The following is a 4,642-nucleotide window of genomic DNA, read 5'->3' as shown; positions in this document are numbered from 1 at the left end:
TTCGGCTTTTTCAGTTACTTCCTTTACATCTGCACATAACTTATCTCTCTGGTTTTTGGCAAATTCTGACTCTAAACTTAACTGATCTACTCTTAGACTCAACTTGTGTACTTATGTAGGTAGGTTTCAGCATACGTCTTGTAGCTCGCTGACTGCGGTCTTCACATTTCTTACCGACGTATCCACGTGGGATTGCGTCTCCTGAATTTGAGAATATGCTGCGCTAAGGTTTTGCAACTCACCTGCAAGTTGTTCCTGTTTACAATATACGGATGTTACCTTTTGCGTTAACGTATTTATATTGCGGGACATGTCAGCAATTATTTCTTGTTTTAGTTGTTTACCGAGCTTTGTGGACTTCCCAGACACTTCGTCGGATAACTCAGTGCGTATAGGTTGGCTCACCTCACTGAACAGTTGACTAATACTATTCTTGAAATCGTTGAAAGCCTGATTTTGCTGTGTATGCGGTTGCCCTATATTTACCTTATTTTTGTGAACTGCTGTGTAAACTGTTATCCTATATTTTCCTGATGTCTTGTGAACTGCTGTGTTACACTCTTAAGCTGTTGTGTTACACTTTCTTGAAATTCCTGTTGTCTTGTAAGCTGTTGTGTTATTAGTTGAATGAGTTGTGTCAAATTGTGGGTGTCACTAGTATTTACATTGCTTTTTCGAACTGTTTCCTGCTCTTGCATTCGCGACATAGTGAGCAAATAGAGGAAGTTTCGCAGCCGCGCGCTTCAGTTTCACTATTTGGAAAAATGTTTCCCGGTGAGAACTGAGAAACTGCCTGATCGATCGTCATAAAAGTGACATCATGATTAGTTATATTTCCAGTGTCATCAGTTTTTAATAGCGCGACGCTAACCTGGTTGTTTTTGTAGCCACCGGGCAGTTACTTTCAACTGTTACCAAGCTCGGATTTCCAACATCTTGGCATATTGCATTTTGTAATGAGTAGTGGTGGGCAGGAAATCGCGTATCTGTTAGAAATCACAGTGACTGAGAAGTCACAGATATCACAGTAGCAACTTTACAGAATCTAACTGCGATTTCAGTCACAGTTAGCAGTCGCAAGTAGTACTTCACATTCAAAGACGTGAGCCATCTATTGATCGAATTTAGCACTGCTTTCTGCGATTTCAGTTCAAGTCGCAACTAAGAGTCGCAAGTAGCAACTAAAAAGCGCGGTTAACAGTGGCATCTGTTGGTCAAAGTTCGTACTACGTCCATCTCTGCGGTACGCTATGGAGTCCAACTGTTATTTCCGTGACAAGTCGCAACTAAGAGTCGCAAGTAGCAACTAGAAAGCGCGGTTAACAGTGCCATCTGTAGGTCAAAGTTCGTACTACGCCCATCTCTGCGATACACTATTGAGTCCAACTGCAATTTCCGTGACAAGTCGCAACTAAGAGTCGCAAGTAGCAACTAAAAAGCGCAGTTAACATACTTTTCCTAGTGTCATCTGTTGACCGACGTACGTACTTCGTTATGAGAGCCTTGTGCCTCACGAGATCGATGTGCTGTGTGTGCATATGAAGGGCTTATTTCAATAGTGGTACAAGTCCATTTTTGTTCATTTTGAGATACAGAGTCGTAAAGTTAAATGAGCGCTGAAAAGTCTGCAGTTGAGATACCAGAAATATTCAAGCATATGGCTTCTTGCTAGAGATGAACCTTTATTTATGTTTGTTTGGATCACTAATTTCAGAAGCATTATAGACAGAAAAGTGGAGGTAATGGACTTGTACCACTATTGAAATAAGCCCTTCATATTATATGACGACATGCACATTCAGCATCAGTTATGGTTGGTCAAATACTGCTGTGACTCAATGTATTATATTAATAAGAAGCAACATTGCCTTTTTCTCCTGAAAATATCAAGTAACGTAACAAATGTGTTTGATTCTGCTTCCAATATGACAGTTTTGGTCAATACTCCACATGCCTACAGGACTTTGCAATGTTAACACAGAGGAACTCAGACATCTGTATAAGTGTAGTGAAATGAAAACAGTATTATTGGGTCATATGAATGCCTCACTTTTGTTCAGACACAGTTCAATACTCGGGATAAAAGTTTTACACCTGTGTTCTACATGGCAACTTCACACACAAGAACTTTTTGCCGACACTACTACCTCCTACATAAGTAAGCTTTTCCTGTGTTACTTTCAAGTAATGCACTTAACCTATTCCTGATTTAAATGGAAGATCTGTACTTCCCACTTTCATATCAACAGCCTCAAAATGCATATTGTAGACTTTGGGATATGTTACAGGTCAGTGTCACACCCAAGATTGTGGACACGGGGAGGGGGGGGGGGGGCAGCATGTCACTTTCCAACTAGTGTTTACCAGTAAATAAGTGGCGGAAAATTACGGGTGGGACGGCTTAAACATGTGGAAAATGAGATTTTCATTATTCACTCACTGTATTTAACATTTATTATTCCTTTAAAATCGCACAACAACTTCAATAAAACACAGTTTAATCACTCATCTGCACACTTATTTCACAATTATGTCACTTTTAAACTGCAAAATCTTCTAAGAGCTGTCTTGAATCTTCACGAGTCTCTCTCAACAGCCTTGATGTGGATAGATACGTACAGCAACCAGTAATCAGAGTCAGAACTGTGTCTGCAAAATCACAAGGAATATTAAACAATTTTTGCTGTCACTAATTACAAGTAATATAATTGTCAGAGTAGATTGCTAAAATTTGCTCTAATGAAAGCCACTCAATGGGGTATATTTCACATTTGCCAGAACGATCTCACTGAAGTAATTAAGTCCATCGAAACACTTAGAAACTAACCTCTCATCTGACGAAAACGGTCTAAAGATGCAGTGGCAATTTCTCCAGATCTGTTGACAATGATATTTTGAGTTATCACTTTACTGAGTGACTAAAATGTAGTTCGCGTACCTGTGAACATAACAATTTGGTAGAATTCATTTTATAAACACGAACTATTACGCTACTGTATGGCTACTTACATATTAATTACACTATTAATATTTTCACAGTTGTTTCTTCAATACAAGATTAAAGCCAACGGAAGAACAAACGTAAAACATACTTACCAATGACAGGTTTGTTGAGATGCAATTTTCTGTGTGGACAGATGTAACTTTTTCATACGGTGGTAAGTCGCAGAAATCGCAGGAGTCACAGAAATCGCAGAAGTAGCAGAAGTCGCAGAAATCGCAGAAGTCGCAGAAATCACAGATGTCGCAGAAGTAGCAGAAGTCGCAGAAATCGCAGAAGTAGCAGAAATCACAGAAGTCACAGATGTAGCAGAAGTCGCAGAAATAGCAGTGGCGGAGGGACACACGACCTAGGTTCCTTAACTGCGACTCTGAACTGCGACAAATCACAGTTAAGAATAACAGATACTGAAAAGTAGCATTCACAGAAATCACTGATATCGGAAAATCGCAGTTTAGCCCATCACTAGTAATGAGTTTCAACGATGGACATTTCATTTGACTCCACTGTGAACAGTGTTTAATGAAATTATGAAAAGAAAAAAAAAATGAATTTGCTGGTATCGGTACTTTTCAATTAAGGAAATTTTAAACGCGTAGTCATTAGTGACTCTGATTATTCTCTGACACGGCTCTACAAAATCTGAATGTGTTATTTTCCGGCAAGCGCGGCCATATAAGTATACACCGTAGCAGCTTGCTACCTTAACCGCTGAAATCCGCATTCCTGGCGCGTCTCGTTAGTAGGCAGTATTTAACTTTTAGTTTCCTCCTTCAAGTTGTTAATAGTTCCAATCCCACGGACATGTAAAATAGGCCTCATTAGTTTCTTGTAACTATAAAATGGATCATTTATCCCCCCCCCCAGAAAAAAATTATCTCAACAATTGAAAAGTCTGTTCATATTCCGTTCGTCGCCATCCTTTGAACGGTCGCCATTGAATAGTGGCGGGGGCAATAAAATGTAATATACATTGGAATCTGATAAATAATTGCTGTTTAAATAATTAACAAAAAAAAAGGAATTTTGAAAGAATAACCGAAAAAAGAATTGGACGGTACACATATCCGGAGTGAATTTTAACTGACATTAATATCAACAGACCCTGAATATTCAATACATATATTCAGCATTTAACTTTACGTACTTCTTTTTCTTGTCACCGCCATTGTGCATAGAGCTTGGTATGATAATACTGGATCCGGATCGCCCATCTTCCGCTCACACAAGTTATTCTTGTCTGTTTCGATCCTCTTGATGCAGGATTCTCGCCGCGTCGCGGAATGATGAACAGTCGGGTATGGTCGTAGTGAGTGTACGAATAAAATTTTCTATCTCAATCCGTTTCTATTACACCTTTTAATGTACAATTGGAATACATATTTTTTTAACAATATTAACTCGGTGGGACTCGTCATACGTCCACCCGCTACCACTTGTAGAAACAGACAGATGAATATAAAGAAACTTATATATATATATATATAGGGTGTTACAAAAAGGTATGGCCAAACTTTCAGGAAACATTCCTCACACACAAAGAAAGAAAATATGTTATGTGGACATGTGTCCGGAATCGCTTACTTTCCATGTTAGAGCTCATTTTATTACTTCTCTTCAAATCACATTAATCATGGAATA

General features: G+C 38.8%; 1 long non-coding RNA gene across 1 annotated transcript; it reads right to left on the bottom strand.

Moving 5' to 3' along the window:
• Positions 1 to 2,463: 2,463 nt before the first annotated feature.
• On the bottom strand, positions 2,464 to 3,172 carry LOC126253698 (uncharacterized). Its single transcript, XR_007546015.1, has 3 exons — positions 3,097 to 3,172; positions 2,828 to 2,938; positions 2,464 to 2,649 (listed from the first exon to the last, which is right to left on the bottom strand). It is a non-coding gene; the product is annotated as an uncharacterized LOC126253698 (long non-coding RNA).
• Between the last annotated feature and the right edge of the window lie 1,470 nt (positions 3,173 to 4,642).

The sequence above is a fragment of the Schistocerca nitens genome, chromosome 4 (genome assembly GCF_023898315.1).
Source record: "Schistocerca nitens isolate TAMUIC-IGC-003100 chromosome 4, iqSchNite1.1, whole genome shotgun sequence".
Taxonomy (NCBI): Eukaryota; Metazoa; Arthropoda; class Insecta; order Orthoptera; family Acrididae; genus Schistocerca; species Schistocerca nitens.
This window is presented reverse-complemented; position numbering and strand designations above follow the sequence as displayed.